The sequence below is a fragment of the Electrophorus electricus genome, chromosome 13, assembly GCF_013358815.1.
Source record: "Electrophorus electricus isolate fEleEle1 chromosome 13, fEleEle1.pri, whole genome shotgun sequence".
NCBI lineage: Eukaryota > Metazoa > Chordata > Actinopteri > Gymnotiformes > Gymnotidae > Electrophorus > Electrophorus electricus.
In genome coordinates, this window is record NC_049547.1 from 3,035,824 (window position 1) to 3,057,722 (window position 21,899).

The following is a 21,899-nucleotide window of genomic DNA, read 5'->3' on the forward strand; positions in this document are numbered from 1 at the left end:
AAATAATGTCCTTTAGCATAGAAACAGTGTCCTATATTATAGAAATAATGTCCTATATCATAGAAATAGTGTCCTATATTATAGAAATAATGTCCTTTAGCATAGAAATAGTGTCCTATATTATAGAAATAATGTCCTTTAGCATAGAAATAGTGTCCTATATTATAGAAATAGCGTACTGTATAATAGAAATAGTGTCCTATATTATAGAAATAATGTCCTTTAGCATAGAAATAGTGTCCTATATTATAGAAATAGCGTTCTGTATAATAGAAATAGTGTCCTATATTATAGAAATAATGTCCTTTGGCATAGAAATAGTGTCCTATATTATAGAAATAGCGTACTGTATAATAGAAATAGTGTCCTATATTATAGAAATAATGTCCTTTGGCATAGAAATAGTGTCCTATATTATAGAAATAGCGTACTGTATAATAGAAATAGTGTCCTATATTATAGAAATATTGTCCTTTATCATAGAAATAGTGTCCTATATTATAGAAATAGCGTACTATATAATAGAAATAGTGTCCTCTATTATAAAAATAGCATACTATGTAATAGAAATAGTGTCCTATATTATAGAAATAATGTCCTTTATCATAGAAATAGTGTCATATATTATAGAAATAATGTCCTATATCATACTATATCATAGAAGTAGTGTACTATATTACAGAAGTCGTGTGCTATATTATAGAATTAACATACTATATTATAGAATTAACATACTATATTATGGAAATAGTGCATTATATTATAGAAATAGTGTCCTATATAGTGTGTCGGCCATTTTGTAGTGTAGTTTGCATTCTCATTGATAAACCTGACTCACTATATAGTTCACTATAGAAAGATCACGAGCCACAGCGGATTGTTATGTATGATACACTACACGCACAGTATGTACAATAATTCAGTGCGCAAGTGTTTCATGATCTGCATGAGAATAAAATTAAATTGTCGATTTGGGAAGAGGTAGTACAAGGAGCAAATTTAGCTAGTTAGTTACTAGAGTGGGATATGCATTATTTGAAAGCTTCGGATAGACACAAAGTCTTTGTCTCTTACATAATGTTAAAGTAACTATGACTAACTATGAAAAAATGGAGTATCTTATAAATCCTACAGAGTTTAGAATGAATTCGTTTAAATGAGAATTTAGGATACGGTGTCGTTAAAATCACTTGAAGACACAGGCTTACAAGGCTTATCAAAAGAGCAGCAGTCAACTTGATTAACTAGTTAGGCATCTAGCTAGCTAAATAAACAATAAAGTCTATGCCAATGAACAAACGATTAACTAATATAAACCTGAAGGTTTATATACTAGCTAGCGAGCTAACGAGGCTGTAATTTGGTGGAGGTAAAACACAACCCATCACATATTAAATATGAACTATTTTTTGTTGTTGTAAAATACCACGATGAATCAGATTATTATTATTATTAATTTAACAGAACATTCTGTTAAAAATGTTGATCCTATATTTGACTTATATGTTGAACCTTTCCTGATAATGTCAACAGTGGCTGTCCATCCTAGACCCACAGAGCTTCCTAACTTCTTCAATACTGGAACTGTACAGAGAATGATTGGTGCTTGAGCTTGCCTGACGTACAAAGCTCTACTTTGTAAGTCCCATTTCATCATATCCTTTTCCAATCATCTGCCCTGTAAGCCACTACGAGAGCCCATCCACACACTCTCCTTCGTGACCCTAAGTCCAGGCAGCAGGTAAACATCCCGATTTCCTTGAAGCTGTGGTTCAGAAAAATAACTTGCTGAAGAGACTACTGACCTTCATCAAAAAAGAACCACCACTGTTTTCTGTCTCACATACAGTGAAAAGGAAGCTGAATGTTCCAGGAGCTCATTGGGCTTTTCTGTCAGAACAGGGGCAAGTAACTGTGTTAGATTCTCAGTGCATGAAGGTAAGTGTCTCTCAAGTCGATAGAGGTGAGTGAGGGGCATTGACAGGGATACGGAGGTGACACCATTGGCTGCAAGTTGTGATTCAGTTTCTATAGTAATCTTCCGGATTTTCACAGTTTCACCAAAATGAGATAGAGAGAATTTGAACCCACTTACTGTAAATTGCTCTCCTATTCTGGCATCTAATAATATATGTTTGTAGCTTCTTCCATTTCCCAGCTAGCCTGTTTTACTATAATAGAATTCTCTTCAAAAAGGGCACGTTGAAATCACTAGCCCTGGAATACTGCTGCCATTTACTTGAGTTCAGATGTAATGGAGGTAAAATGGCACAAGGTCAGTTTTAACAAAATGCCAGAATCTGTTGCTCTGCTGTTTAACAGAGCCCAGACATACATCAGCAATTTAGTTTCACGCTGATTGTCATCAAATACATTTTGTTCCAAAACCTGTTCCATGACTATTATTGCAATATTATTTAAGGAACTATTGTTAGGTCAAGTGTTTTATATTATTTTACAAATAACACAAGGCTGAGTAGTCTGAGCAGTATTAACAAAATTCATAATATTCTGATTGGTAAAGTTGAAATAAAAACCAAAGATAAAACCTTAGTGTCAGTTGATGTTTTTTTCATTCTTTGTCTCTTAGTGACCCATACAAATCGGTAAGTATTCAGCAGGCCATTTTTTCGGCATGTCCTGTCTCTGAATAAACACATGCTGTAGAACTCAAACCTCCTCCCAAGGGTGATCAGGACTCGTTCTGGGGACAAATGTTAGTTTTGGGCATTGAAGTTTGGGAACCATTGTCTCACTCTGACATTGTTTATCAACACTCACTTACAGACATCCCAGTGAGTCTCATCATGCTTTAACAGCTGATCCCTCTGTATTTTCTATTGCTGTCTCATATAGCTGAGGTGATTCTGACTCTTCATGCCAGTGTGGTCTCTAACCAAGCAATTTCCCCAATTCTAACCCCATCAAATTACTCTTTAGCTGTTGAACCAGGGAGTTTTGCTGTGCTTTTGACATGCTAATCTACCCCATTCATGGTCACTCTGTGAGGCTATTTGTTGGCTAATAAATCCTCTTGTTTGCTTCCTGCATGTATAGTTGATATTGTTGCACAGTGCTTTGTTTGAGCAGGGAAGGGCTGAAAGGCATTATTTTGGAGGTGATAACGGCGAGATTTGAAACGCTGCTCTTCCTCTGACTGTCAACACAGCTTCCCCTGAGATCTAAAGCCATCATTCCTTGACAAATGTGTCACTAACTAAGCATTCATACTACACAGTGGGTTTAGACGTTGCTCGTAAGGACCGGGCAGCAAAACAGTGCACTCGAGTAAGACTGACGCTGAAAGAGAAGAAGTAGGCTTTGTTTTTAGCCCTGTTGTAATGGTCTGTTGTTGGTGTTTGAGGTTAGATCAGTGCTGACTGCTAGAGATTTTATTTATTTTATCGTATAAATAAATTGTATATTTAAAAAAAGCAGGTCACGCGTCTTCTTCTCTCCCACACATTCTTGGGCATCCTGAACTCACTTTCTTACAGAATTTGACTGTGTTTTTTTCTGAAGGTTCTATAATATGACTGACATTATAATAATAGGAGTAACAGTAGGAGTAACAGTACAGCCATACTTTTAAAATATTTTTTGTTATAAATGCATGGAGAAATGCAGCCTATTGTCTTGTGCTTGTATCAGTGAGATTGCCATATTTTGCTCCTCCCCCTCTGCCAGTGTGTGTTGTCCCTCAGATACTGTATATAGGGTCATTGATATGCCTTAACAGAGGTCAGAATTTGCATGTGAATTAACAGCAGTAAACTGAATTGAAATTCTGGGCACATCACAAATTATTCCTTTAGACCTTTGTTTCTGTGCCTGGGAGATCCAGAGCGCAGCCGTGAAGCAGTCAGAAACATCTGTCTGCTCAATAATTTGATAAACAGCTTATACAAATAGTCTCCAAATTGCCCTCGAGAATATTTGTCTCCAGTGTAAAGTGCGGAGCCTTTCGGCTCAGCTGAGTGTCTTGTTGGGTTGTATTGGCCCTTTCTGTTCATTTTTTTCATGGCTGTCACTGCTGATCATGTTTCTAAAAATTGGGACCAGTTTGAAAGTGATGTCCACCAGTGAATGTAACCTGGATTTCATTTAAAACCCTGCAAAGGTCCCAAGAGAAGGTAAAAGCCCAGTGTGTTCTCTAGTGAATAACACAAAATGGGTAATGTCATAGCTACATTTTATCACTGTTCACTCAAATATCTCATTCAACTTCAACAGTAAATGCTGGATATGAAGCCACCCACCCAATCTTTTTAGCAAGCACAAAATAAAGATTTTTTTTCTGTATTTAAGTAAATTGTCTCCATGAGGCTCAAGAGAGTCCCAGAGCAATTGCAAATGGGGTGAATTAATTTTTATTCTGAATGTATTCTACATCGGAGTATAAAAGCTTTCAAGTTCTTTGTGTTAATTCAATGGTCACTTGTTTTATAATAGGTTTATGCCATCAGGAGAGTGAATTTGACCAAGCTTTTATCATTGTTTCAACAAATGGACACTCGTGGTTAGCATCATTGAGGTATCGTTTTGACACAGGCATATCAAAAAGGTTGAATATGCAATTTGCAAGTAATGATCTGAGTTCTTAATGTGAAAAATCCTAAGCATTTTAAAATCTGTAAGAAAATTTTAATTCAATCTATATATCTGTATATTTTTGAATACATCTCTATATCATTACTTTATTCTACACACTTTATTTTAGCCTTTAATGCATCGTGTTAGCAGTGTAAAGGGGAAGAACAGTAAATTTGTGCAATGATAATAGTTTTCTAAGATGTTTAGTATAAGGGTCTCTTGAGGACTGGTCCCTTTTTGACTCTCTGTTGACCAAAAGTATGATCATTACAGCTTGAGGTATAATTTCAAAACATCTGTCACACACATTAAAACTTTCTAAATCTATGCATATAATAATATTTGCATATTTATATAGAAATGTTCTTGTGTACGTTATATTCATGTGACTGGTTCTAGGGATGTGTGTGTGTCAAAAAAAAAGTGGAAAAGGGGGAGAGAGAGAGAGAGACAGAGAGACAGAGATAGAGAGAGAGGCAGGCCGATAAAAAAAAGAGTGGGAGAGAGAGAGAGGGAGAAGCAATTAGTGAAGTGCTGTCAAGTGGATAAAAAGGTGCAAAACCCTCCCTTTTTAAAATTTGTGTTAGAAACGTTAATAAAGTAAAATGGAGAGAGGCTTGACGAGAAGCAGTCCTCTGAAAGCTTTTCTTCAAAGCCCAAGATTAAGGGGGAATTGGACACAGCCTGTCTCCCAAACAAATGTCAAGACGTTGTGTCACCCATGCCGTTGACAGTAATTGTCACTCTCCAGTAGAAGAATTCAAAGTTGACTTGCAGAATAGATGACCTCTCTCACATTTTGAATTGATGTGGTATAAAGCTAATTTAAAAACAAAGGCTTCCGTAGGTTGGACATGTCATTGTGTCTAATTATGAGAGATAATTTGAAATGCCTCTGGAAAACATGCACTGTTAAATGTAAAGCATTTTAATTGGGCCAAATTGATTAGAATGGAGAGGACTCTGCTAAAAGCATGTAGTGTCAAATAAGGTAACCTGCGTAAAATCTGCCTAGTAACACCTAGGTGTAAAAGCTGTCCATTACTGGAGAAATCCAAAAAAAAAAACAGAGTTCAAGTAAAATAGATGGTCTAAATTTGTCAATTATGTCTAAGTCATTTTGGGTACATTTCACAAAATTGGTAGCCTACTAATATCCTTCATCCTGTAATTTTTCTCCTCTGAGATTAAAGAATATATGATTGTTTCCTAATATTTGTTTACTTATCCAGAGTAAAATTGCAGGAGTCATTTAAGTTCAAACAGGCAGCACAAGAGACAATTTTTGTTTCTTTCTACCAAGTAAAAACCTCATTTATTCACTTCTCTCAGTTAAGTTCCTACAGATATAAAACCATTACCAGTTAATGTGCAGAAGAGGAAGATTATATTTATACTGAAGACAAGGTTTATTGTTATGACACTATAAGGACATTTAGGGCATGGGGGTGTTTTGGCTGCCTTAAATGGCAGAATATGCAGAGAAGTGTTAGGAACAAACTTTTACGAGAGCACGGCTGTAGATTCACCTACTAAGGGCAAATCAGTAGTTCAAACAGCATGCGCTCTCAGTTCATGGGAAGAATTGCTTTTAACATGTCAGAGGACATTCAAGGGTGTCTTTTGGAGAAGAGAATTACACCTGTGGGTGACACCAAAATGTGTTTTCATGCAATGAATGTGATTCTTTTCTTTGAGCAGTGCCCAAAGCCAGTTGTATTTCAAATCACAATGGTAAGTTCACATGTCATTTCTGAATGAATTTCTTATCATGTGATCATAAATCATATGAATTTCATATCATGTAACTGTGACGAAGAATTTACAGTAGTGGTGTTCGTACCATGTTACTTCGTCCCTGCTTTGCAACCTTGAGACTAGAAGCATGCAAGGGAGGAAATAACAGGGCAAACGAGGTACGTTTTGGACACCTCCTTGTGTTTGCTGCATGGCTAGTGCATGCTGTTGCCAAAGCTCTGTGCTGTTCACTGTTGGTTTGTCATTCTCGTGGACGGTCCACTGGTGAGTTTCATTAGATAGGTGGGGGGTTTTTTTGTGTTTGTTTGTGTTTTTACAGTTACAATTTTTATTGAAATATGTCTCCATTGTGACAGGAGAGAGGGGAAAAAAAAGATTGTTGTTGAATGTTTGACAATAGTTAGAGGAAGATTCTGTCAGTCTGAATTCAGCAGTGGTCAATGTCAATACCATCCCGAGGACTATTTGGTCAGAAGAATGCAGCCAAGACTGGTGGGAAAGAATTACGGACCAATCTGAATTTACCAGAATGTCTATCATTCTTTGGCATACAGGGCCAGACATTTAATTTGCAGTGCTTCTGCTTTCATAGCTTGTATGCAGATAAAGTAAGTTAATTAATTTACACGTGGCTTGAATGTGGCCAAAATCCAAAAATCCATGCCTGACATGCTGTGAATGTGTGTTTGCGAGATGCACGGCCTGATCACAAAGTGTGCTGGGCGCCCCTTGCTAGACCTTTTGAAGCAGTCAGTGAAATGTGATCCTTATGCGATAATCGAACACTCTTGATAACGAGAGCTTTTTGAGGGCGATGGAGAAGGAGGTGTGGCAGTCGTGACAGTGGTAAACATCTTAACTTCTCCTCCACCGTTCGGATAGATCAAGCAGAATAGAACCACCCTCAAGGGTATGAATAAAAAACACATATAGAGTCCCACAAGATTGTCTGGTTTTATGAAAAATAGTTATCTCTAAGACTTTTGTCAAGTAGTAGTGTTATTCTAGACCTTGTGCACTCATTGATTCAGCTGTTATTTTTGTACAGGCACCAGTTCAGTCTCGAGTGCTGTCTGGGGAGACAGTCATGCGCTGTGTGTTAAACGAAGCACTACAAACACAACAGTTTCTGATTGTCTCCATGTTTCCACTCTGCTTATGGTGGATATTTCACGTCATGGTGGATGAATTCTGCCCAAGACTTATTCGCAGAACTGTAGAGTTATAGAAAGCAGAAATTGTTGTACAAACAAGAAAAAAAGAAAGATTTGTCTTAGTTTTGTTAGTAATATCAGTAGAAGATGGCAGAAACATTAATAGTTTGTATTATATAATTATATTTGTATTTATTTACTGTACTTTGTCCATGCAGCATCTTGTAGTCTGGCCCAACTAGCTAGGTTGTGTCAAATGAACACAGCAAACACTGGCATCCTAACACCTGATTTCAATATGAGAGTATTGGTTGTGACTACAAAATGACCATATGGTTCACATTGATTCTGATGGATAGGTCTCTTATGAGTTTAAAAAGAACTTTTAAAGTTGGTTTATCCAATAGTTACACCCTTGCAGTTCATTAAGAATGAATTAGTCATATCAAATGAGAGGTTGTTTCTGTTTCTGTTTAATAAAAATGAAATGCAGCTGAATATATCTTTAAAGATATTTTAAAGACTTATCTAAGTTTAATAGGTTTGCGTCATTAGCTCATTTTTATCATTACAGACCCTTTGGGAATTGGATTTCTCCATCTCACTTAGAACGTGATCTTAGAAATGCATTATTTAGAAAAATATAAAAGTCTTAAGTATGAAAGTCTTTTAAATAATCATCACACAATATTTCACATTGACATATCTGTTGAATAAGTGGTTTAAACGATCAAGGTTGGATGGTCAAGAAAGGATAGAAAAATGTGTGAGCCTATATAATAAAAGCTATATGGAAAGCAGGTAGGTGGAGTTAGTGTTCTCATTTTCTCTGTTTTTGTTTTGATGTTCTCTGCCATGCAAAAACCACACTACCTGCTCTTCACAACGGAATTCTGTTCAAGTGCAATGTGACCCAATCAAAAGAGATTGCAGACAACCTCTGAAGAGAGGTTTGCTGCAGCTTCTAAGACTAGAAAGGATTTGTAGTTGGGCAGTTTACAATCAGAAGAAATTCAGTGTCATTGTTATTGTCTCCAGCAGTGGGCATTCCTCCAAGGATGGAAGAAAAGGCACGCTGAGAATTCTCTGCTAAAAAGCTCTAGGGGAACAGCCAAGGATCTGTGGGCATCATGAACTGTGTTCATGAGGCTACCATAATAAAAACAATGAACAAGCCTGGGTTTTGTGGGAGGTTACTACAGAGAAAACTGCTACCTTCTAAAAACAATCCCACCTGTCTCATGTTTGCAAAAGATTACTTGGGTGTTCCGTAGCTCTTTTGTATCAGTGTTCAGTGGACTGATGAGCCTAAAGGTGAAACTTTTAGTAAATGTACCCAGCAATATGTTTGGAGAAAACAGGCTAGTACATATCAGTATTGAAACCTCATCCCAGCTCTAAAGCACGGCGCAGGTTGTGCAGTGGTGTGGAGCTGCCTAGCTGCATTAGGAGCATGTAATGCTTGAAATCATAGAGAATCCAAAGAATGGCAAGTGTAGCAGGAAATTATACAGGAGGAAGTTGTGCAGCATTTTTCTATGACCTAAAACTCAAAAGGGGCACATGGAACAAGAGTTTGACCTAAACACTAGAATACAACCGGCATTCGAGCAGCTAAAGCAGAAGCGTTGCTGTATATCAGCGTACAGAGTACTGACCTTAGTCATACAAAAGCCTGTAGTGGGCTCTGTTCAAGCAACGCATTCCAAAAACATACACCAAGTGTAACGTGGCATAAAAGTTCCTTATAAATACAGTGCTCTCATCAGCCGCTACAGAACGCCTTTTGCACTGGGGTTACACACAGAGGAGGCTTTGCAAATTAGCATGGGTTTACATGCTTTATCGGTTAATCATCTTGATTGTCAAAAGATTGGTTCAATGAGATGTGGCACCATAACATGTGTTGTTGGTTAAATAACAGTGCCTTTGTTAGAATACTCTACAATATTATTTCGAGTAAAATCAAATCCTGAATACACTTGTTTTTTTCCCTTTGCTGCATCATGGTCCAGTAACTATTGACCTGCAGAATTGGACCTTGGTAATTGTAATGTCAGCTTCACAGCCTGCTTGTCAATTACATTATTTACCCATTTCTCCCCCTTTCCCCTAACCTCAAATCAGCTCCAACCCGGATGTCCTATTTGACACCGTGACCTGCCTTTGAAAAAGAGCTGTGGGGTTATTCAGAGCACTGACTGCAGGCAGCATTTATTTGTGTGTTTGTGAGGATACAGTCGCATCCTCACTCACTGTGGCTCGCCCTCTGCACCACCCCTGGAAATGTGCTTATGTGGGCTTTGTCTCCTAGGTCAAATTATCCTCCAATTCTCCCAGCACCATCTGAAGTCCATCTCCAGTGGATGGGATCGGGCTGGGTGCCGTGTCCTTCCCATTAAGCCATGTCAGTTATATAAGGCAAGCACGTATGATGAACCCAGTCGCCAGCTTGCCTGCCTCCAATATCCCCATAACATAGCATGCATATTGATTGCAGAATGTGCCTTTGAGAGACCTTCCCCCCACTATATCCACGAGGAGCAAGACTATCGCGTTACACCGCAGCTGATTAGAAAGCTCATGCATAAGAAATCACACGTCCGGAGCTTCTACTACTCCCCCATCTGCCTGCAGTGCAGGTGAAAACAATTTACACATTGGTGGGCTAATGGATACATTCATGGATAGCAGTGAGCGAAAGAAAGAAAAAGAGGGAGTGGAGCTACAGGGAGTGAGAGAGAAAGTGAGGGACAATAATGGGCCGAGGCCAATGTGGGCCAGGAGCCATGGTCAAACAGACACCGCGCATAGTAGCGGATCGGATAACATCTAATCGGACGGGTCGCGCGCTAATGAGTGCGGTCGTGCCCTGCAAACGCTAGCTTTTGGCCCGTGCTAAAGACACTCGTAAACAATTCGCCTGCACACGCTTCAAATGCGGCCGTAATGTGTTGATTCAGCAGGTAATGAGCTGCTCCCCGAATCAATACCCTCCGCCCCGTGTGGCACCCTTCTGCCCTGGTCCTCTGCAGCGGAGAGTTGCTAGCAGAGTTCAGCGCTGGCCCCTCCCTCCGTGACCCCTCCACTGCAGTAAGGACGGAACACTGTCTGAAGAGGACCATTCTCATATTGCAGAAGGCAGCCGAGTGTCAGAACTTTCATTCGCGGGCGAGCAAATGAACAGGCAGCCGCCGCATGCTAATGAGGCGCAGGCTATTTTCCACCTTTTTTATCTGCACATTATGCTCTTGACTCTGGAGAAGGTGGGAATTAGGTTGGACCTCAGTGTCAGGCTGCCTGATGGCTGCGCTCAGAAAAACTGGTAATTGAAGCCGATGGCTGCCGCGGAGGAGGCCTGAATTTGGAAATAAACAGTTTCAAGCATCGCACGTCATTTCTGGAGAGACAGCAGGGGAATGGAAATGAGCTGTCTGGACCTAATGTGCTCACACAGCAGGAAAAAGGACGGGGGGGGGGGGGGGGGGGGGGGGGGGGGGTCTTTGTGGATGACAATTTCACTCATTAAGACCTGAATGCAGCCGTAATGACAGGGAGCCTTGGGATGGTAAAATCAGAGAGGGCAATTAAGGGACGTCCTCTAAACAAAATGCAGATGGCATGTAAAAAACCCCCAAAAAACCCAAACTTTACATTGCTGTGGTTTCACCTTGTAAGATGCATGTAATTGTCTTGAAACAGGGTGAGGTACATGCCATAGGAGCCCTCCTGCTGAGAACTGTATTTTATTTTGTATTTTTTTTGTCAGACTTGGAACTTTGTTTATCATTATAGTTTGTGTATTAGCATAATGGGAAGTGAGGCCAATGATTTCTCCTCCTGTTGGCAAAGTAACTTATTTGTCTTTGCCTTTTAAGTGTGTGTCTGTGTGAGTGTGTGTGTGTCAGGTTGTTTTTTACTGTGCCAGCATGATACCATACATATTGTTTACACCTGTTACATAATGTTGCGCAGATTCCAGGATCGTAATTAATGTTTCAAAATGAGGCAATTATCCAAGCACAGCCCTCTTCATCCAGACGGAGGCGAGAGTAGCCTGCTTCCGCAGCATATGGTAGTTATGGAAAATAGGCCTTTTTCTGCCTATTGTTCTAGTCTGAGTGCAAAAACTTTAAAGCTCATGTGTTGAATAACGAAAGCTGTTGCTGGAGCTGTGGCCTCTGTGCCCCGTTCCTCCACAGCTCCCCAGTGGCGGACCCCCCACGGCCGTCTTCGGCTTTCTCCAGCGGTCACATCGGCCCGCCGGTAAGCTGCCAGGATCCACTGCCTTGCACCTTCTCTGAGACCAGCCAGGCTCTCTTTCAATTTCCACTAGATTATCAGCAGCAGTGCATTTCAGCAGATGCGCAGACCACCCCCTCAACCTCTCCTAAAATCCTGCTGTCCCTTCCCATGAAAAATAAAACTCATCTTCTGCAGAATGAGTGTGTCTTGCATACACTAGTGACCTGGACTGTTTTAGACTGCCACGGCGCTACACCAGAAACACCCGTCAGTTCCTAAATCGACTCGGAGCCTGTTAATCCCTGTTGCTTTTTAATATGGTACACCAGAGCTGAGACCTGGGCCCCAGCGTGCACAGGCGTGAAACCTTGATGTGCTATGAGAGACTGCGGGGGTTTTTCTCGGCGACAGAGCCTTCATGCGCATGAATAAAACCGAGGCTTACCAACCTCCCTGAGCAGCTAACACACAGCACCAGGTCCCGTTCGATTTGTTTTTAGGGTGCTTCGGAGGAACAGCATCTCGCCCTTCTCCTGGCCCCTTCTCCTTTCCAACACAGAGGAGGATGTTTTAGCATGCTTTTACTGGGCCTGTGTTTTGGCACTGTTATTGTGGTTTTTTCTTTCTGTGAACTTGTGCTGTTCTATTTGCTTATGCCCCAAATACAGACAGAATATCGTACCCAACTGTAAATGGTGTGGATGCCTTGTATGAAATTTCAGTACCCGACAACTGGAAAAGCAAATTTAACCATGCCTTTTGCTGAGAATGCTGCACCATTGATGTTTTGCCAGTGCATTTACAGGAAATATGATATTAGTTACATATGTCACAGTAGGTTTTGGTATTTCTGAATTTCTGAAGAGCATTTCAAAAGACTCATACACAAACCAATTCTTGTCTAATTCATAAATGTTTAAAAAATAAAAGGTATATGATGGGATCAGGCGTGGATGGAATTTTATTTACTTTTTTGCTTTCTGCCCCGTTGCACATCTACTGAACATTGAAGCTTAGGTAAAGCAAACAATATCTCTGTGAGACAGCCCAGTGTGGTCCTTTTTCCAGCTGTGGCATAACACCTTCAGCAGCTTTGGCTGCAACTATTTTCTTCACCTGAACCAAGGTGCAGACGAATGGTGGACTAATTTCAAGCAAGTATTTTACATTCATATTTCTGAGCAAATGTCATTAATGTGCCACCTATTAATGGAAGTAGACTAGATTTCTCTCATATTTCGGAGAGTTGTTGACAATAAAGGATGAATATTTAGAATGTGAATACTTTAGTCATATTTATTTACCACCCATTTAACATGTACAGGCAAATGCAGTGTCTTTTCATTAGTGGAAAGATATTTTGTACCTGGCTTGTGAAAAGCTTCCATCTACAGCCCCTAAAGTCAATTATGGTCTTTCATTGCTGACCACTTACCACTCTGACCACAATAGTGGTGTCATAGAATGATGTACAGTTGCTTTTGCTTAGAAACTTTGCCTTCTCCTGTTCAGTTAGCGCGTCTTCGCTTTGTCCATTGTGATACTCAGCAGGGGGCTGGCGTCTTAACTCGGACACAGATGACCATGCGATCTCAGCCTCTCTGCAGGACTTTATCCCAGTTAGTGCCAGGTCCACACCCATGTTGGGCAGGCCTAGACTGCCAGCTTCAGACGCTGCCGCGTTCGCTGGGTGTGTGGTCTGCTGTGAGACGTACCCCCGCTGTGCTCATCTGTGTGCTGGCATTGTTTCATCTTCAGTGTGTGACACGTGAGCTAGCCCAGCACGATGCTCAGTAAATCTCACTGGAGGATGTGCTTCAAATATTTCACAGACATTATTGATACGTTCCATTCACCGCGCTGTTTAATCAAAGTTATCGTTTTGTACAGGGCCCAGTGTTCCTTGTGCTCACCAAAATATGCTATCTCGTTTCTGTCTTCTGAATGAGATTTGGAACTATACAGTTTTAATGCGAATATGATATTGTATCCCTACCAGTATCTCATCATTTCCAGTGATTAATTTCATGTTGCATGTAATGTTACCTTTCAGACGTATTCCTCTTGGGTATTTTTAATATCAACACTTCAGGTTGTGTGTATTTTCTAACTTAGGCAATCTTTTTGAAAGGAGGTGCTGGTAGTGGGAGCACCCTGCATGGGTCTTTGAGGCTTCCGAGCTCACCTGGAAAAAGAAAAAAGAGGTTTCGTGTAAGGCCCGTTCAGCGAGCTGCAGTGCTCAATGGGCAGCCGCACGTCAATACTGTCCATATTACTGAGATCAGAGGGTCAAGGCTGCTCTGGCAGTACAGGAAGAACTGCCCTTTTAAACTAGAGGGAAAGGGGCCTCTCTGTTAAAAGAAAGTTGAAGCTCAGTTGCAGGGGGTGCTAGAGAGACTATTTGAAATAAACAGAAATATGATTTGAAAAGACAGGACTGGACAGCTGCGTTCTTCCTTTATCAGCTGAAATGTCACAGCGAGTCAACGTTTGTGAAAAGAGACTGTCAGACATTTACAAACATGGAACAAATGTGAGTCGCTAAGTTCATATGATCTGTGGAAATCTGTTGGTGGCAACAATCGAAGATGAGAGCGTGCACTTGCCCCGGGGTAGAAGAGTTCTCTATGTCTATGAATAGTTACTGGTGTATATCAATCAGCAGGGATGTGCGTGCGTCTTTCTTGCTATGCTACTGCCCGCTTTCACTGGATGAATTTCAACCTGCATAGATGCCCCAGGTTTGTCTGTCCCAGTCACTTTCTACCTTCTGCTTGTCGCAATCGGAGATGACTTCAGTCCAAAGCCAATCAGTCTGTAGGTAGAACTGCCCAGTGTTCACCCGGCTATGCTAGTAGCAAGGGGTGTAGCCATTAGGCAATCATATGGATGAGCTTTGAGGAATTTGGTACCTTTTTTATTATTTCCTGTGCAGAAAGTCCTTAATGATTATGTAATATTTGGGCCCTAGTGGCGGTGATTGGTGTCCAGTCTTTGAACGGGTGTAGTTCTTAGTCAATTAGACACTGATTAGTGCATAACCAATCTACTTAATTCTAAATATGCTAATTAACAGTCTATGCTCTCACACCAGTGGTTAAAAGCACTAGTAACCTCATGCAAGCTTCAGATGTGCTGCTCTCTAAATTGCTTTCATGGGTTTCTTTGAAAGGCTATATTTAATTAAATGGCATACTGTAGCCAGTTGGAGGGCTAATGGAAGTTACATTATATGTAACAGATATGGTGGGGAATCACTTAGCCATCGTTAATGGATGCAATTTGACTTTGCAGCAGTTCCTTGCTGTTTCATTTTAAGAATAAAACAGTCTGTTTGAGGAAAAGAATCTGATTAAAAGACACTCAAATTGAATTAGTAGTTTAAAGGTGCAAATGAAAGGTGTTAATGTGCTAATAAACTGGCATAAATTAACACCGCGTGTATTGCAAATGCTCTCCTCATTTTCTCATTCGAACAACACTATCTTACCTTTCAGTTGAGAGGGAAACACTTGATTAGTCCATACTGGGATTTTTAGTAATATTCTATAATACTATAGCTTCTACATATCAGGCAGTATTTTTCTTTTTCCGAGGAATATGACAGATACAGTGCCTTTCATTTTAAACGCAGAATTTCGAAATGACATTGAATTTCAAAGTAGCAGCTCTGAGTGATCTAGCAATAAGCGTTCATCTCTGTTTAATTTGCCATAGCCAAGACACTTAAAAGATAAGTAATCCCCCTGAAAAGCAGTGCGAATGGCAAAAAAGACACAAAGAAAATGCGACTGAAATAATATTAAAACAAATCTAACCACTAAAGAACAGTCGTTAAATCACAGGCATCACAACAGAGCCATCTAGTGTCTGTGTACTAAAATTGAACACACTTGTAATGTACCTATAACGGCGTATACAAAACCGGGATTGTGCTTAACTTGCACAGCTTGTGTTTAGGATTCCACTGGAATGGCGGTCAAAATTCATCAGAAGTTGAAGGCTTCACAATTTAACCGAGACCCCCAACATACATAAAAAAATCGTTTTTAGGAATACCTTAGTTACTGTTTTATAACTATTCATGATTGCACTTGCAATTCGTTAAAATTTTAATAGGTTTATAATATATTTAAAATATATTTATTTATAATAATAATTACCGCCTTTGAATGCTTGTAAATGTGTTTTGGCCAAAACTAAAGTAGTGAAAAATGTTAAAAGTTGGTTAAGGGTGCCCCCATCTGGCCACAAATCTATTCAGTACCAGATGCACGTAACTGCACGATTGGCTCTGTTCACCTAATAGCTAGTAAGACAACCTTCATATGCGTACTGTTCAATGGGGACCTGCATAAAAACATCACACAAAAAAAGCATTTATGGGATTCAGGAACCAAATTACCTGTGATGTGAAAAATATAAAATAGCTTGAAAATACCTTGAAAATACCCTTTAATTACAGCATGTATACATATAGTGTATATACTATACATACTCTTAGTAGTGTTATTAATTATGGTGGCTTTTTTTATTTTAGGTTCAATGATGAATTTTTAAATGACATTTTATAGGTTTCTTTTTTCTGCTTCTCTTCCACTGTCATTTGTTTATTCTCAACCCCCTCCCTCTTTCTCTCTCTCTCTCTCTCTCTCTCTCTCTCTCTCTCGCTCTGTCGCTCCCTCTCTTGTGTGAATTTTACACTCTTTAAGGCTGTGAGGTAGCATTTAAAGACACGTATAGAGAGCAACAGTTGTTTTGGACAGTCTCTCTCTGAAGAGGGGGCCAACCTGCTTACATTCCTTTCATTTACAGCCTTGCTCCTGAGCCATTTTCTTTGAGCGCAGGGCTATTCTGTTTGCGAGTATAGAAGTCTATTAGGTGAGGCGAAATTGCACTGATGGACATTGAGCGCTCAGAATCAGCTGCTCAATAAAGGCCCCCTAATTGCTTAGCAACAGTGTTTCAGACCTCTCATTTGAGATCAAGAGTTTACTGGACTGAAGACTCTGCTTTGGAGAAATAGAGCTTGCACCATTAGATAAGACGGAGGAAATGGGCTATATCTGCATCCACAGGGCCCCTCCCATCCTGCTCCCCTGCGCTCTCACGCCCATCCAGCACTGCCAAACCTCGGCGCGATGATTATGTTACCTTTCAAATGGCTGATGTATTCAGTTCAGTAGATTATTCTCTGTCATCTCAGTTAATTGAATTCTGTCCATCATATTTGGATGATTTTGCATTTGCATAAAGGTTAGAATGGTGAAGAGTGTCAAACTTCAATTTAGACAATGTCATTCAAATAAATGTTCCACTGTATCAGCCCAGGCATGGTCTTAACAGAGTCTGGCAGGAATTCAAATATAATGTGCTGTATTGTCATGGACGGAGACCCACATATACATGTAAATATAAATATGAAAATGGCTAACGTAGGGCTTCGGGATGGCGTGTGGTGGTGTGTGGTGTGTGCATGTGTAGGGAACACTGCCCATTTTTAGTCATCTGCTCCTACTGGATCTCTATAACAGAGAGTGAGTGGGCACTGCAGTCCTCTATCTTAGACTAGAGCACTCAACAAGGCTGCTCTCACTCCCCTACTCATCCTCAAGTGTCTTAAGCCTCCAAAACCCAGAGAGCCGGGGGAAAACACTGCAACGAGATCGGAGGTTAAGTCCCACACCCCACCTGAATCCTCGGCCATGCCTTTAACCGCAGTAGCCCCCGTCGTCTATTCAACGCTTCTCTCCTTGTCAAGCAATTGATAAACCAGCATGCCTGTGAAAGAGAGAGCTATAAAGGCACCTCACCCCCCACCCTAGCCAACCCCAATGCTGCAAATAGAGTCAGGACTTAAAAAAACATTCTGGCCTGTCTGGAAAGGAGATTTGCTTTAGTGTCACATTAAATAAGCATGCCTCCATATCCAATTACCTTTTGATGGAGCAAATTGATTTGTATTCCTTTAGTGGCAATTTTCACATTAGCCCCCCTTTCACATAAACATCCTTTGGATTGTGTGCGCGGCATCTGCCAGGCCACACGACGCTGGCACTCGCGCCAGAGGTAGAGCGCGTGTCACTTAGTCAATACAGAGGTGCCGGAGACGGAGGGACGATTAGAGTGCTTATCTCCTTTCATAGCCGCTGAATGCTGCCTGAATTGAAGGTCAATATCTCGCGCTTCCTCGGAGCCGAGCAGGTGTCTGAAGAGCACGGATTCAGCCTGCTGCTGAATCATCACCGCGGGAACTGGGGCTCCAGTCACGGTGCAAGAAAAGAGAATATTGAGTGTCGGCCCAGACCATGGGCGCGCTGACAAAGCCAAAGGCCATTGTGTTTCATTACTGTTTTTTCCACTCTGTGTTTTAACTGGGCCCATTGTGCGGGCTCTATTTCAGTTGGGTTGCAAACTGTGCTTGTCTGATGACTCTTGCAGTAATGCATGTATTGATCTCTGTGCACAGAAGAGAAAGGGAGAGCGAGAGAGCGAGAGCAAGAGAGAGAGAGAGAGAGAGAGAGAGAGAGAGAGGGAGAGAGGGAAGCTGCCAACTGTAAGGCAGCCCATTTTTTTTTTTTTTTAAAAGCTTCCTCAGACCTGAGATGGATTCAAATTTGCTGCCTGTCAATGAATTAACACCAGTGCAAGCCTCAGGCACACAGGCGCAGGAATTCTTTCCTCAATGGGCCATCTGTTTGAGGACATTTTCAAGGCTGTGTGTTATTGATTACATCGCCTTTTCTCTGGGCACACAAGCCATGACAACAACTCGGAGTGGCCATGGAATTTGAAGCATATTCAGGCAAGGTTATTTTTGCCCTTTTTTTCTCAGTCAGCCATTAAAATCTGAAGGCAGGCCATCTTTCCTCCTCGAGCGTCACAGTCGATAGACGGCCGTGCGGACGAAGGCAAATATTCCTCAAGCGTAGGCTGAACTCTTCTCGCAGACTGTTTGTGGAAGGTCTTAGAGGCCTGTGCAAACTGGAAAGCTACACAACCAACTGGATTAGCTCAGGGACCCTTGAGTGGTGGCACACGTGTGAGAGTGTGTGTGTGTGTGTGTGTGTGTGTGTGTGTGTGTGTGTGTGTGTGTGTGTGTGTGTGTGTGTGTGTGTGTGTGTTTGGGGGGGGGGGCTGTTGGGCTTGGCTCGAGGGTCTTGTCCACCCTGAGTGTCCTCTCATGTGGGTGACACTTCCTTTAGATGTTGCTGTGGATAGGCCTGTTCTTTTGCTGCCCTTCATATGGGCAAATCCATGAAACCAAACATTTAGTGCAAGCACAAGCTCTTTGTAAACAGACATACATCAATCGACAAACTAGGGAATCATATGCTGCAATTTTTAAATATAATTTTAAATAAAATAGTACATTAGATCATGCAGAGACTTTTTTTTTGTTTAGATTTTTAGATCATCTATTGATAGCAAAATCATGTTTTATTATGAACAGCTGTATTAGTGCAATGGTTTTAGAGTTTTTATAACTGGGCTAATCTGTAAATGTACTATTTTTGTAAATAAAATATTTATAGATTCTATTCAATTTGATCCAGTACCTTTAACGTACATAAAAATAAGGCTAGAATGATAGTTGTCTATCAGTGTAGATCAGACTCTGGTATTGTTATTGCATTACCTCCCATTCAAATCCCATCAAATGTACCATACTATGCTGTCTGAAATGCTGCAGTATTATAACTGCCAAAGACTATTGCAGGAAAACGAAGACCTTTGAAAATGTACAAATTGCAGCTTTTATTGAATTTGAAGTTCAGGGACTATTGTAAACAGTAATCATCATTGGTTTATAATGAGTATGAAATACTGTTTTTATATACAATACTGCACAAATCTAAAATTAGGCCTGGTTGGTGGGGTTTGCATCTGTAACAGACCCGTTCAGGGTGCCCCGATGTAGACCCATGCTCCGCTTTTATTTACACAGTTGTCTTGCTTACTCACAATGGTAGTGCCCTATGAAGAGAATACAGCTTGAAAGCCCTTTGAGGCCTAAACAAAGCCCTTCTTCAACTGCTTTTTGTTGCTTTAACTGCTTCTTTCTTAAGCATGTTCCAAATATCTTTGGCTCCAAGCCAGTAGCCTTGATGGACAAGGCTCTGTGGAAGCCTGTTTGTGCACCCCCCCCCCCCCCCTCCCTTTAAATTGGACTGTGTTTTGAATCCTTGTTTGACAAGTAACATGACAAACTGGGTCTAGGGCAGGTGATAATAGCTCCTTTTCTAATCATTGGTGTTTTATTATTGTATCCAGATGTTTAGTTTCCTATTGTTTAGTTTTAGTCCCAGAGTTTTGGTTTAATTTAGTTCTATATTTTCATCATATCAAACAGCATGAAGCCCAAAAGTTTAGTTTTGCAGTTGGTATTTAAACTAGAAATTCTAGTGACCCCCCCCCCCCCCCCCCAAAAAAAAAAAAAATTTAATCTACATATTTGTACCACAAATGTAATCTACATAAAGTCAAGTAAATGGACAAATGCAAAGTAGGATTCACCATATTTCCTTATGAGTGACACAGTGAGGGAGATTATATTTTCACAGAGTTCGAATAAACTAAATACGGTGTGCTACTCTTCTACGCGTATGTGCAAAACACGACTGCAATCTTTTTTTTTTCTTTTTTTTTTTTAAAGTGACATCTGCTTTAGGATTTTATAGCCAACAACATATGTCCTTCCTTTGGTGACAAAGCTGGCCGCATCTCCCCCGCTGCTCGCTCTCCCCAGGCCAAACACACGTCTTTAGATACCTGTCAGCATTTATTATGCTGTCCTCTGTCGCGCCGCAGATAAGGCCAGTTAAAGTTTAATGAAATTCAGCCTGGCTACACAGGCCCGCCTTTCATAATTTGTCACAGCCTGTGTGCTGGAGACCCACCGCTCGGTAAACATGGAGCCCACATTACCAGCCATTAGAGCCTAAACGACAGCCGGCGCGTATGGCCGTGTGCGCCGGGCTGGGAACGCGTCTCTCCGCTGCTGCCAGGGGCCTGGGGCATTTCTCTGTTGCCCCGCTTGGGGAAGCAGTTCCAAATAAGCCACATTTTGGACATTATGGTGAATATTAGGAACAGGGCATTTTCTGCCGGTGCTTTTCAAAACAGGGAGTAACTGAGCGAAAGTGCTTTTTTTTGTAACGACCGTTTCCCTCGAATAATCGCTTCCGCATCATTCTGCGCTTGTGTTTCATTATAATAAAATCTGTGTACCCCAGCTGTTTCACTAGCCGCAATAAACAGCGATTATTACTTCGTTGTTAAAGGTAAATATGTGTCTCTGCATGCGGATATCTGTTTAAAGCAACACACCCTATTGATATTTAAGGCCTCCTTAGAGGCTTTTTATATACTTACTGACAGGAAGATACCCTCAGATGCCACTCAGATAGCCTTGGTGAGTGGATGTCCCCCAACCTGCCTTACTGGAGAGCAGAGGTTAAGGTCCAGACCTGAAGCAGAGCTTACACCCTGGCACCCGGCTTAGACACTGGCATTCTCCCTCTGTGAGCGCCTGAGCTGCCCACGTGTTACTGGTATTAATGGGAGCATTCAGTTCTTTCCCCCAAAGTTTCTTGCCCAGAGCTTGCAGCTTGTTGCGAAGGTGCTGGCCTACTGTTCCCTTGCCCTTTGCTCAATGGGGCACTAATTACTGTAATTGTAGATTTACATTTGTAGCATTTAGAAGATGCACTTATCCAGAGCCACTTACAAAACTGCTTGGTCATGTACTCAAAGTGTGACATAGAAGTTTAAATATCTCTATTGTGTGATATGTAAATCTAGTATTAGTAGCACTTTAAACTAAGTACTTATAGTTACAGAATTATGTTATTTTTGAGCAAAATTCTAAAGTCATGCCCTTTCCAGTAGCAACAACTATAATTCTACTTCTGACAGCAGTACACAATGCATGGATATTGTGAAAATAATCTTTAAAATATTCTAGTTATTTTATTCTGCAGATAAACATTAATTAAAAAGTGAAACAGACCAACAGATAAATCATTACAACTACAAAGTCATTTGTAAGATTACAGATCAATTACAACAGAAAAAACTACACAAATATCTGTCCTCTAAAGTATTTAATATAAAATAAACTTATAAAAACATCCTACATTCATGAAT